The sequence below is a fragment of the Halichoerus grypus genome, chromosome 4 (genome assembly GCF_964656455.1).
Source record: "Halichoerus grypus chromosome 4, mHalGry1.hap1.1, whole genome shotgun sequence".
NCBI classification, from domain to species: Eukaryota; Metazoa; Chordata; class Mammalia; order Carnivora; family Phocidae; genus Halichoerus; species Halichoerus grypus.
The window spans coordinates 185,187,500-185,201,688 of NC_135715.1; the positions used below are offsets into that span (position 1 = coordinate 185,187,500).

Sequence of the window (14,189 nt, forward strand, 5' to 3'; positions counted from 1 at the left end):
CAAGCAGTTTTTATAGCCCATTATGCTGAGCCCTGTTCTATATGCCAGTTGCAAAAAGTTCCTAGCCTAGGTAAACAGCTCTTCCCCTCTCTGCTGGCATGGTATCAGCCAGTTCATTTATGTCTGAATTCTCCAGGCAGGGAGACGAAACTCAGGTCACTAACATGACCTTTGCAGATCTTTTGGCTGTTTATAGTATGGTTTTATATTCTATTCATCCTGTGCTCATGTGTGAGTTTTAGGTTTTTCTTAATGTAAGTTTTGTACAATAGATTGTAATTTATTTGAGTTGCAGATTTTTTAAATCTTTTTTCACATCTCTTCTCTTCCCTCTTCCCCCACCTTGTGTTTTCAGATTATAATACATTGTTTCTGTAAATGCTTGTTAAATGATAGAGCTGTGTAATACTGTGATAAAACTGCTCAGCAGAGATGAAATACTAACCAAAATACCATTTTCTGTGTATTTTATTTATCTCTGCTATATTTGTGCTTATTTGAAGGTTTATATACTATAATAGCTGAAGTTTATTAGGATCTCCCTTTTCCAGATAAGCTCACTTAAAACAGTGTTTCACAAATTCTGTTTTGTACAACATTAGTCTTAATGAGAGACTAGTTGTTGGTGAGAGAAGTTTCAGAATGAAATTTAAGTTTGGGAAAACACTGGGTTAAAAACTGCTAATCAGATTTTAATTTTTGGTAGTGATTGTGTTACTGTTTTTCTTCAGAGTTTTCAATACTGTACAGTGCGGCTGTCCAGGAAGGAAATATAATGTGCAGTATTTCCCAGTTTGCCAAGTTTATTTGGTCACAAGAACACCCCCTCCCCCCAGGAAAAACTCCCCCCAAAGTCTTGAAGGAGGGTTCTACTGGAATACAGTTTGAGAAACCTTCTTATTTACATACTTTTTACATATCCATACATAGTATGGAATGCAAAGCATTTACTTTTTGATTGGGATGATTACTTATATCAGGTTTGGAATCCAACTAAGGTTGGAATAATTTATTTTCATTTTGTTAAGTAAAAGAATGAACACTTATCAAGCCTTTTTTTTTTTTTTTTTTTTTTTTTTTAACTTCAGCCCGCGGTGAGAAATTACATTTTTGACCAGTGACCCAGCATCATACATAAACACACTGTCAAAACTGAGAAAGAAGTTTCACGAAACAATACTTAGGCCTTCCTGTGTACGATGCGTTCGAATACTTTTCGTCCTACTTTATTTTTTAATGTATGTTATGAGCGACTAAAACAATGCACCATGTAATTTGAGAAACACTGAGAGATTACATGAGTTTATAAATGCCTAAGATGCTATTGGGAGAAGGCCCTGGAGAGACTGGTAGAAAACTAAAGCTCAGCATAGAGATAAGAAGAAGGGCTCTAGCCTTGGAATTCCTGCATTTAGATTCTGGTGGTGGTTTGTTGGGTGGGTGTTTAATGCCCATTCTGCCTCAGCTTTCTCATCTGTAAAATAACAATAGTAGAACCTGTGCATAGAGTAGTTGTGAGAATTCAGTGAGAAATGCTTTACATAACACATCTGATATGCTCTAAGTGCCCAGTCCATTTTAGCTTTTGTGATAACCAAAGCTCTAAGACACTCTGCTGTACCATACACGTTTTCAAAAATATTTTAAGCCTTTGGAGGTGTTAAAGTGGCCTTCAGTGAACCTGGACTCTTTTTGATCTGTAGCTAGATGTATCATTTGTTGGGATATCAGCCTTCTGGAATAGTTTTAAAATAGTCAAAAGGGCCCACTTAAAATTGTTTTGCCTCATACTTGCAAATGGACTCAGAATTGCTGAGCTTTATGCAATATTATTGTATATTTTTAAACCATTCTCTTTTAACAATATCTTAAATTTAGAATAATCTTGCTTTTATAACATCATTAAATACAAATATGTGCATACTTACATCGGTGATTAATTTAGCATTCTGATAGTTTTAATTCACTAAAAGAACAAGGCAAAGCAAAAGTTGCTATTTCTTGTTTTATGCTCATTCTGTAGTTTTTAAAAATCCCCCCATCCTCAGTATTTTATATTGCTATTGGGAGTTTAATTTTGCATCTTGACCTAAGAAAAGGGACATTTAGGGACATTAACAGTGGTGGGGGCCAGATCTAGTTTGTAGACTGTTCATTGTTGTCCTGAACATAGCTGGCCACCTCCTACATTTACATCACCTACTGAGGCATTGGCGTTGTCTATCCCTGATTAAATGTTTCTCTGTTTGTCTCTTTTATTGCCCATTTGTCCTCAGGAGGGCATGGGGTTGCTGAAATGAGAGGTTCCGATTGGCATTGTTGAGGTATACCAGTTCAGTGTTAAGGTAGCATAAAGATTCTCTACTTGTGTAAGCAAAAAATAGGAAGTAAAAAGAATAAAAAATTGCTAACATAGCACATATATATTAACTGCTGATATAAAGTTGAAGACCCCTCCATCTTAACCTCATTTAATCCTGTAATAACCCTATTTTCATCCCCATATTTTCAGGTGAGTAAATGGAGAAAAAAGAAGCGGGCTAATTGGTGTGAAGTCATACACCTAGATTTGAAACCCTGGTCCCAGAGTGTATACCCGTAACCCACCAAACTCTGTTACTTCCACCACAAGGTAATGGAATGTAGAATCATCCTGGAACATGGAGAATTTCTGTTACAGAAACATGAGGTCAAGTTTTCTGGTCAGGATGTGTGAGATCCGAGGACACTGAGAGAATATTCACAGTACTGATTTGCTGTCAGTGACCGTTGAGGAGCCGTGAAGAGAGGGAGCAGTGCAGGAAGATTAGAGATGCTAATGTACTGTTTTTCCAAAGGGAAGGGTGGAATCCACAAATCATAGAGACTGAAATTGATGTTGATTGCTGGGACATAGTCCAGAAGGGAGTGAGTCCTTAGCAAAGTGTTGATTTCTAGAAGCTACCAAATATAGTTTATTAACTATTTCCTTTTCCTAATAGAATTCTATGTGTCTTAGATAAGGATGTAGGCAGGATACAGGTATCTGTAAAGATTCGTAGTTTCATTCATATTTGAGATTATCTGAAAAATGTTAAAAGTGTGTAAGTTGGAATATTTTCTAGGACTTGAAGTCATTTTGATGTTTTTACAGGATTATTTTACTTATGTTCATTGCATTAGAATATGAGCTGTATAATATGCTTTTCCTAAGTGCTGCATAGCAAATCAGTCACAGATTCAATGGCCCGCATCCTGGTGCCTTGCCTTCTCAAGTAGGCAAGAAGGAACTAGAACTGGTAACTTCTTCCTGGTATGTGCATACAGCACGGTAAATACTTTCTAGCTTTATACTGTTAGAATTATTCATCCCTCTTCTTTACAATTGGTCATAACCCATTTGTTTATCAAGAGCTAGTCTTGCTCTTATTCTTCAACACTACATAGTGCGTGATTGGAAGCTGTGTTGATGGGAAGTAGGCTGGACAATAGAGTGCATTCCTTCTTCACACAAGGTAAAACCTCACGGGAGATGGTGGTGAGGAGGGTGAGGCATGCTCGTTTTTTCTTGTTTATCTTATGAAAGCTGCCCCACTTTTAAACTTAAATATGGTAAAAGGAAGACCGAGAGATGAGTCTGCTTAGCATAGTATACGGTATACAGACACGCCATACGGGTGTGGAAAGGGCAAAACTATCTTTTACAGAGGCTTTTGTTGTTGAAAGGAGGAAGGAATAAGAAATAGAAGGAGCAAGACAGAGGAGTACATCCAGAAAGAATTGATCAGAGAAAACTGAGTCTAAATGAGTGTGTTATGCACAACTTTGAAAGATCTAACGATAAAAGTGGAACTGGTTGCTTTTCAGAACTGTCTTAAGAAGTGGAGCACTTGAGGGGTGCCTGGGTGACTCAGTTGATTAAGCATCTGACTCTTGGTTTCAGTTCAGGTTGTGATCTCAGGGTTGTGAGATCGAGCCCCATGTGGGGCTCCAGGCTCAGCCTAGAGTCTGCTTCTCTGTCTCTCCCTCTCTCTCTCTCCCTCCCTCCCTCCTGTGCGAGCTTTCTCTCTCTCTCTCTCAAATAAATAAATTTTAAAAAAAAAGTGGAGCAGTTGAATAGATTATTAATCATGGAATGTATTAGATAAAGATTAAAGGCCATGGCCTCCCAACCAAAAAAGTGTGTGGAGCTCTGGACCTGGATGATATGGAAATTATAAGTTCTCTTTAAAAATGACCTCATTTATTCTAGGGCGCCTGGGTGGCTCAGTTGGTTAAGCGACTGCCTTCGGCTCAGGTCATGATCCCGGAGTCCCGGGATCGAGTCCCACATCAGGCTCCCTGCTCAGCAGGGAGTCTGCTTCTCCCTCTGACCCTCCTCCCTCTCATGCTCTCTGTCTCTCATTCTCTCTCTCTCAAATAAATAAATAAAATCTTAAAAATAAATAAATAAATAAAAATGACCTCATTTATTCTAGATCCTAGAATACCAAAAGATAACAAAATCATGTTTCAAAACTAGCAAAAACTCTTAGAAACCCGATAGAATATAAGAACGGCAACCTGATAAGACATTACAAAGGAAGAATACTATGTTTCAGTTTCATTTATGGAAGTAGTCATGAAAATCCTAAGTAAAACATCAGCAAATAATTAAATAGGAAATTCTCTTAATTAAAGAGGGCAAATAACACGTAACACTTGGTATTTCCTGTGTGCCAGGTGTTGTTCAAATTATCTCAATTAATCCAACGACCCCAACACAGAGGTTGTTATTAGTATTATTATTACCCTCATTTTACAGATGAAGGAATTTGGATCAAGAGGTAAAATAATCTGCCCCAGGATAAATTGGTGGTAAGTCACAGAGCCGGGGGTTTCAAACCCTTGGGGTCTGGCAGTGGTGCATGTTGCCCCTTCGAGCTGTACCATCTCAGTAGGTGCCAAGATAACAATGCTAATTTACCAGTTCTTGATTATGAGCTCTTTAAAAGCTGGTAGGCGATAAAAGAGTTATCTGCCTTAAACCAACAGCAAGCAGCCAACCGATGGGAAAACTCTGGTAGAATTCCCCCTTGAAATAAGAAAGTGAAATAGGCATGCCCGGTAACACTTCCGATATTCGATACCATCCTAGCCAATGCAAGAAAGCATCAAATAAAATGTATAACTGTTAGGAAAAAATGGTGGAAAATAGCAATATGTGCAGATGTTATAATCTTAAACCTAGGAAAACCAACAGAGTCAACTGAAAAATTGAAAATAAGAGTTCAATAAGATAGCCATATACCACATAAAGATATTTAAAAATTGGTAGCATTTTTTCTTCCTAGCAATATTCAGTTATAAAAATATTAGGACAAAAATCTCATTATACAAAAAATGAAACACCTAAGGTGGGGGGGATCTGTATGAACTAGTTTGGGATCTCTATGAAGAAAACGATAAACTTAATTGAGTGGAAAAAAGACCTAGGTAAGAATGGGGAGTTACCATGGTCTTGAATGTGAAGACTGAATGAATGTTAGGAAGCAAGAAAATTTCCCAAGTTAGGGTACTATTGGCCAGAGAGTAAAGTCAGATTTTTTAAAGGTTAACTTAGGAAGCTCAGTAAAATGTATATATGTGCCTAGTACATGAATGAGATCACACATCACTGGGGAAAGAGGAAGGATTATTTAGCAGATTTTTAGATAATTGGTTATCTGTCTTTGGGAAAATCAATTTTGATAAGTAAGCTACTCTTTATGAAAATTTGATGGAAGAATGAGTTTTAAAACATAGAAGAACATTTATATGAATATTTGTCAGACCTTTGGATGAGGAAGTAGGCTTATTTCCATTGCTATCAAGTGATCAAAAGGGAAAAAAAAAAAACCTGAGATAAACAGATGAAAAAAAATTTTGCATGATGATAGACAAAGGGTTAATATTTAGTTCAGTATAGCCGAAAGGTCATACAAACTGGCAACTACTGTTTATTAGTAAATGCTACCCTGGATGTTTTGTTATGTTAAAATTTTAAGTCATGCTATCATTTTATAATAAAGAAGGTAAATATTTTGCCCAGGGGTTTTGTTATATACCTCTTCTAAATGGCAAAACTGGGGTTCAAACCTGGGTCTGATAAGAGCTTATCCTCTTAGCCCTTGAAGCACGCTGTTTTTCAAACATGTCAAAGGCTAAAACACTGGGTAAATGAACAGTGAATTCAGGTAGTGGCTAAATAAAATACAAGTAACAACGGGGATGTTAAATAGAGGTTTTTGTTTTGTTTTGTTTTGTTTTTAGGTGGTAATGCTTATGTTAGGGATGCATTGAGAGGGAGATAAGGCAGTTTCATATACTGCCCATTTGGCCTTTCTGGGAAATATTTTGGCCCAGTATATATCCAGATTCTTAAGATGTTCCTTTCCTGTAAGCCAGGGGAAAATAAAATGACATATATTTATTTTTCATCCTTACTACAAGTGATCTCCAGTGTCTTTAAAAAAAAAAAAAAATCCAGCTATTTTATTGATTATGGTGATGGCTGCACAATTCTGTGAACTATTGAAAGTGCTGAATTGTATACTTTAAGTAAGTGAATGGTGTGGTATGTAAATTATATGTCAATAAAGCTGTGATTTATATTAGCTATTTCAGCTGTTGAGTTGAAGAAGAAACTGGGAGTTTGCTTCTCTGAATCATTTGAATTGTGTTTAAACAAATCAGATTCTTCCAGCTGATGCTGCACTGATTTTATTGGGACGCTCTCTTTGATGGCAGCATCATGAACCTGAAGAAGGTGTAATTAGTGCTGAGGATATCCTCGTCATCGAAGTAGAGAGAGCTGGTAGCCCAGGGGAGTCCTCCTTTAGCAGGGAACTTAGAAGTTTTATGGCTTCAGGTTTATCAAAGTCAGTCTTAAGATCACGTGCTTGGATTTCAGGAGACGCCTTACACCTCATCATTATTTAAAACTCTTGTGTGCACACACACACTCTCTCACTGTTGATTTTCCTTTAGTATCCTACCTTGTGAAGACTATATGAAGATTGCCCTTGTTTTCTAGGGGCATACATGAAATGTGCTTTTTCTAATTTTCAAATACAAGGATACATAAGTCAGAGTAACATAGCACAGAGGTTGGGGCAGGGATTCGGAGAGGTGGGTGGGGGGAGCTCACATTGAAATATACTGGACTCTTGCAGAAGTTAGATCAGCCTGTTCTCATCCCTTCAGCAACAAGAGCATGGTGGGATGAATCAGGATAATATTTCACCCTGTAGGGGAATTGGCAACTTGTTGACCACCTGGCCTGGAGCAAAGAGTACTTGGTGCGAAGTGAAGAGTTATAGTTACTCTGTGACATGGGCATATTCCTCTATAAACCCAGTAAATTGTAGATGTCAGATGATTTGAAATACCAAATATTGCCAAGAGAGACTTATTTTCATCACCGCTAATATTTATGTGCAGGTGACTCCGCTAGGCTCTGCTCTAAGTAGAGGGTGCTTCACTCTTATCAGGGGAAATGAAATAGAAAAGTTGGCTGGTCATAGGGGAGGGAAGATAGCCACAGTTTAGTATTGGTGACCAAAAGCCCTGTTTGCCAGGGAAAGTCCAGGTTTATGCCTCTTGTCCCTACATAATTATTCATCGCATCCCCCTTCATTCCCCAGATTGTCCTGGTTAGGATGATAAATTATGTCATCTAACATTTAGCCGTTGCAAAACTAGCTGTTTCTTGACCCTGTCCCCTCAGTTTTTGATGCTCAGGGCACAAGGCTGGCTGTCAGGTCCTCAAGTAGCTTGATTTTGAGGCCACTAATTCTAAAGCCATAGCAGCTACCTGGTCCCTCTGGAACCAAGAGGATTTTTCACTAGATTGCCTTGACTGTTCTCTCTGAATGAGAGCTATGATGTTCTAACTCGAAAATGTTCTGCTTTGCCTCAAGTCAGACACTGAGACTCTGTAAATGTAAACACCCTGTTTTCGCCCAGATTCTCTCTTCCACTCTCCCTCCCCTTTTCAGGAACTACTACAGAAGAAGAGAAGGGGTGGCATTCTAGTTGTTAAATGGTTGTTCTTGGGTGCCATGAAACTTTTCAGGGAGGTGATACACTGCTATTCATACACTTATATTTATGTAATTTTTAAATCTTTATTCTTTCCTTTCCGTATTTCTTCCCAGTTTTAGAGCAACGGTATCCAAAGGGAAAGATCAGGAGTTCCACAAGATCATCTTGAGAGTTCAGTTAAGGATGGCTAGGGAAAAAAATTGCATTTAGTTTGCGTTTCCTTGAATAATCTCAAACTTTATTCTCAGTTTGTGAGAATAAACAGACACACCTGTTTTCACATTATTGTTTTTTTTTATGTTTCTTCCTCCGTCGTTTAATGACACATTTCTGATCTTCAGCTCTAAATGCAGGTACGCAGAGTACATGCAGGCATAAAAGACAGTGCCAGTCTCAGTGTCCACGAGGCAGGGTTTGGCCCTTTCAGAGGTGAAGAGGAGGAATGTCTGAGTCCTGCCTTTGTTGGAGCTGCCTTCTGGGGCACAGGACTGCAGCAGTGATAGCTTGCAGGTAGCCTCCCTGTTACTTGGAACTCTTGTTTTTTCCAGCAAGGTCGGGATTTAGTGAAAGCTTATCTCGGGAGGAGTCACACACTGAAAGTGTGGGAAAAGGCAGCAGTGCGCCTGGATCTTCACCAACAGTCGGAATCAGGAACACAAACTCCATTATGACTATCCACGTGCTTCTGCGTTTCTCTGCTTACTCATACTGTCTGTGCACACCAGCCTTTTCCACCTGGTAGAAAGCCTGGCCACCTGCATTTCATAAATGTTCTTTCATGGAGCTTCAGCCCTGCAACAGAAACTTTAAGGAGAGGTCTACCTTCCCCTCCGGGTTACTTTGCTAGGGCCAGCGGGAGTGTGGTTCTTACAGGACTGCGGCACTTCCCACTGTAGCTATGTTAATGGTTGGGTGGGGGGAGCAGTTGCCAGAAGGAGGTGGTGCTGGAGGCAAGGTAGAATGACCCTATGACCTTCCCAGCTGTGAGGACTGTTGAGGTTCTTCTCCTGTCTGATTTGTTTAGGTGTCCAAAAATAAGTTCAGATGAACTTCTTGGTTATTTGTCTGCCCTGAGGCCACATACTCCTTGCTATTCTCATTTTGTCCTTTATCTCTCACTTTGGCCTGAAAAGCGGGCTCCTTTTTAGCTCCTCTGCCCATAGATATCCTCAAGGCAGGACTGGATCACAGAATCCCAAAGGAATTCCACCCCTGACTAAAAGCTACTGCGCTGATTGTCATTCAGCAATCCCAGAAATACACAAGGAGGGATTAGAATGTATGCCACCCAAGGGTGGAATGTTCTGCTTTGTTAATCTGCTTTTAGTCCAAAGTACCAGTATTTGATTGGGTGGCATTTTGGTTTCTCATCATTTGTAGTTTGTTAACATTTACCTTGTGCCCTTTGCCTGTCACCCTCCCACCCCACCCTTACCTCAACTTGTATTCTTACTGTTTTTTTCTAATTTCTGAGAAGAGATTGGAATAGAATATAGAAGTTTTAAAAGTACAGCTCAGCCATTTTAATTTATGAATGGTATTTTTTACACTAGTTGAATGAAGTACATTTCGTATAACTGATTAAAAAAAGTATTTTTCTCTAAAGGCAGCCATTTAGTCCTTAATGTCTTCAATGCCTCACATATAATAGGAGCTTGAAAAATATGTTGAATAAACTTGGAAATACTTTTATTCATCCTTTCTTACCAGAAAGGAGAATGACAGGGACTAAATAGGCCTTGCACACTGGAGTAGGATCTGCTTGAGAGCCTGTCATGTTATGGAGGAGACCGGGGCCATTGTTAGCACAGGTAGGAATTATTTGACTCTGAAGAAAAATGGTAGAAGTACCTTATTTTACTGTCCCTCATACATGTTGACTGCCTTGATACACTTTACCTCTTTGACTTAATTTAGTAATCTCCCCAGGCAGAATGTTCCCTTAGCAGGGTCACCTATTTTCACCTGACCAGGAGAATTGATCATGAAGCATTTAACAAATTTATCATGGTGGTAAGACTAAAAGCCACACCCTCATGCTAAAATTAGCTGTTCTTTCATGTTCCTTCTTTCCAGTTGAGGCAAGTGGAAAAAGTTAGGGTTATGTTTCCTCTTTTCTTCCCCCTTATGTCCCCTCCCACTCCCCGACTTCACCCCAAAGAATTACGTAAGGAGCAAAGGAAAAATAAGGAAAGGGAAGGAGAATGATCCCCGGGGCAGGGTAAGTACACAAATAAGTGTATGTCTTTGACACTAGCTAGTTGGGGACCACACCTGTGGCTCTGAGTTTTAGTGGCCAGAACAAAGAAGAAAACAAGAACAGTTGTAAGACTGTTCAGGAGATAAAAAACAAATCAGCCACTTAAGAGAAATGTAATCTTTCCAGGAATTGAGACCCTTTAGATCCTTTATTAATATAGGCTCTGAGTCCTTAGTACATTTCTCTCGATTCTCTACAGTACCTGCAAAAGTGAAGTACCTGAGTTCCAGTTTAAGCTATCTTAGGATAAAAACATAAGGAATAATATTAGGCCAGAGTGCAGTTCAGTTAAATCGTTACTTTTCTGATGTTCTGGAGCTTTGGAAGTGGCCCCCTGTAATTGTTCCTACCACTGAACTTTTTATTAAAATTGGGTACCAGAGAAGCCCAAGGTTCGAGTTTTCTAGCAACCACTCCGCTTTCACAGCCAGCTGAGCTGGCCAGCAGCCCCAGTGTCAGCCTTTGAAAATTAAGGAGCTTAACCAGGACTTGATTTCCAATCTAGATGTATAAGTTGACTTGGAGGCCAGGTCAGTGTTTTCCTCAAAAAAATAGTTCTGTGTTCAACATACAGACATGTTTAATGTCATAAAGTAGTAGTTTAAAGATTCTTGTTAAATTTCTGACACCGAAGTGCAGTATAAAAAACTGATAGGAATGAGGTATTTGGGTTCAAGAAGAGATGGACCCTCGCCTGATTTCCTTGGACCTTAGAGCAAGGTTTAAAAGCCACTGTCAGATTCATGGCTAATGTTACTTTAGTCTGGAAAAATTTCAAAGCCTGCATCATTAGTCTCCCACTGAACAGGCTCGCCCTCTGCACCCCCCTGCCCACAGGAACACCTGTAGAAAGCCCAGTTTTCATTAACATTAACTTCCTGTTCGAACCACTAAGATTCTGACAGGTTGGCAGTATGGTTAGCAATAATCAAGCATTTGGGAAATCAAGTTAAAAACCAAGAAGGTAGGGGCGCCTGGGTGGCTCAGTCAGTTAAGTGGCTGCCTTCGGCTCAGGTCATGATCCTAGCTAGGTCCTGGGCTCGAGCCCTGCATCGGGCTTCCTGCTCTGCCAGGAGCCTGCTTCTTCCTCTTCCTCTGCCTGCCGCTCCCCCTGCTTGTGGAGCTCGCTCTTTGTCAAATAAATAAATAAAATCTTTAAAAATAAATGAATGAATGAATGAATAAAAACCAAGAAGGTAGATTTTTGAGGCCTGCACAGAAATGATAATCTCCATATGTTTTTTTGCAGATTATAGAGCACTTTCACAAATATTATAGTCCCCACATTCACTTGAGTTAGTAGATTCTTCTGCTGAAATAGTAAAGGAAACATGGAATCCCATATTCAAAACTTTTGTAGAAGGAGTTATGTTTTCAGTGTTAAGTAGTTGCATCCGTTGTAGCTCTTTCTGAATATTTTGGGGCCTCTACCCAAACCTTAGCTTTTTGGACTCCCTTGGATATAAGATGTTTTTGTTGTGTATTTTAGATACAGCTTTCAGATTAAAAAGCAAGTTTTCCATTGTGACTGTATTGTGATGTCAACACTCACCTGGAAACCACCACTCCATCAAGTGTGGAATGTTCTTTGGGCAATAAAAGAAGGCATGTGATTATTCTGTAAACAGCCCTTGAGTTTACAGTGAGTTTTTTTTTTTACCTTCTGCCTTCCTCTTCACTTGATACTTTATTACCTACCAGAGCTTGATAAAATTACAAAATAATTTTTGTTTTCTTATCATAATTCATATTGTTGCATAAAGCTCTCCAGTCAGTTGTAAAACATTTTCTGACTCTTACCCAGATTTATCCTGTCTACACAACGCAGCTCAAGAAGCATCTCCTCAGTTGAAGTCTGAGGTCTTCAGCACACAGTGCTGTGTCTGTCCTCTGAACTTGCTCCTCATATCATTTATTTGGGTTTTTTCATACAGGCTCTGGTGGCATGCGTTAGTCGCCATAGATTTCAGTCTTTCTGTGTGTGTGCCTTGTCTCCCCAGTTGTATTCGAAGGCCTGGAACAACTCCTAGTGAGTGTGTACCACAGGATGAGGGGTGGAAAGGATGTGTTGACTCGTTAGGAGATAAATCCTCTTTGAGTAAAATGTTTTACACAATCCTCTAAAAGGCCCTGGAACTGTGTATTCTGTGACTCTAAATACTTCTGCTGGAAAAAGCGTATTTACACTAAATACCACTATACGGTGGCCTTTGAGCAGTTTAAAAAGGAAACAAACCTTCAGATCTCCAACTATGGTGCTTCAGCTCAGGCTGGTTTTGTGGCATGTTTGTGCTTTCATGGGCATTTGGCCAGAACAGAAATAGCAATGCTGGACCTTGAAGGAAAGTGATTTTCCAGGTTTATATCTGATCCTCTAGATATAAGTTTGAAGGTTGTAAATTTTCTCTTTTTTTTAAGATTTTATTTATTTGAGAGAGAGACCGCATGCGCACATATGCCTTGGGGGGAGGGGTGGGCAGAGGGAGAGGGAGAGAGAGAATCCCAAGCAGACTCCTTGCTGAGGGTGGATCCCTAACATGGGGCTCGCTCCCACGACCCTGAGATCATGACCTGAACCGAAATCAAGAGTTAGATGGTCAACCAACTGAGCCCCAGGAACCCCTGAAGGTTGTAAATTTTCAAAAGGAAATTGTTTTTTCCAAAATACAGTTCTTCATTAGAATAATTAAAAAGAAAAAAGAAAAATCATTTCACCACTCTCAGGTGTACCCTTTAAGAGCCACAGCATTTCTTTTACTTTTTCGATCTATCTTGACACAAAAATAATTTTCTAAAAGGCTTTTTTTTTTCATATTTGAACTTCATTTCCAGTTTTCTCACTTGTTTACAGTTCCAGTTTTGAATTACACATTCTTTTTAGGGAATTACCATCTTTTTAAAAGAGCAGGATTGGCTATTTGCTTTTCTTATTTACTAAAACATGGGTAAAACCATGATGTTTGCCCATGATCATATGGACTATGTTTACACAACCTGCAGCAAAGTGAGCAGTAAATTCAACTAGAAGAAAACTGGATATACGATTTCATGCTTAAAGACCGATGGTTTCACATTTTAAAATGTGGACATTGATTAACCTTTTGTATTATTAAAATATAATATTAATTTGTAAAGAAATAGTTGTGAAGTTCACATTTTCTGGACCTAATTCTAAAACTATAACAATGTCACTCTTAATTCCTTAAGACCATCTGTAAATGAATCAATGTAGACACAATTAAAGATGGCACATCATATTGATAAAAGGCCTTTAACATATTCATGGAATCAGTTAATTATTCATGTATTACAGATGTTTCTCAATAAGGCTTTGTAGTATGTAACTGTAATTTCAAGTCTTAAACCAAGTCATGAAATCTTTTTGGCTTATGATAATTGGAAAAGTTCAACATTGTGAATAAGTTAGCTGGCACTAGTAAAAGAGCTACTCAGATTGATTCTAAGTCTCTTTTACAAACCGCAGGTTCCATCCTATCAGTTGTTTGTGAAATCAGCTTAGCATTTTAAGAGGGAGGAAGGGAACAAGGGACTAGGATAGAATAAAATAGAATAGAGAATATCACTGTAATTTTAGTTGGTAAGGATAAGTACTGTTTGTTGGTACTGTACATGTATGTATGATACTTACTTTTTATGTATGAATATATGTGTGTCATAAGGTCAGAAATCTGTAAGCTGTCACTGCTAGTGGTAATGCAGTTAGGTGGCCTGGTGGCCTTGTGGTTGTTTAAATTGCTGTACACACAATTCAGATTGATGGCATGCTTTAATTGGAAAGCTTCATTATTTGTACTGTTAACAGGGAGTAAAGGAAGACCTGTGTGACTTGCTGATCAGATTCGTAGTTGATAGGAATCTGGTAGGG

At 38.9% G+C, this 14,189-nt stretch overlaps 1 protein-coding gene across 3 annotated transcripts in view; it reads left to right on the plus strand.

The window, feature by feature from the left end:
• Positions 1 to 14,189, plus strand: part of CAB39 (calcium binding protein 39) — an 85,456-nt gene that overhangs the window by 6,748 nt on the left and 64,519 nt on the right. For 2 of the 3 annotated variants that reach the window (XM_078071447.1, XM_078071448.1), the window contains exon 2: positions 2,513 to 2,632. The exons of the other annotated variant lie outside the window; for it this stretch is intronic. The gene's annotated coding sequence lies outside the window, so the exon portion shown is untranslated. The remainder of the gene's footprint in view (positions 1 to 2,512; positions 2,633 to 14,189) is intronic. 3 annotated transcript variants of the gene reach the window in all.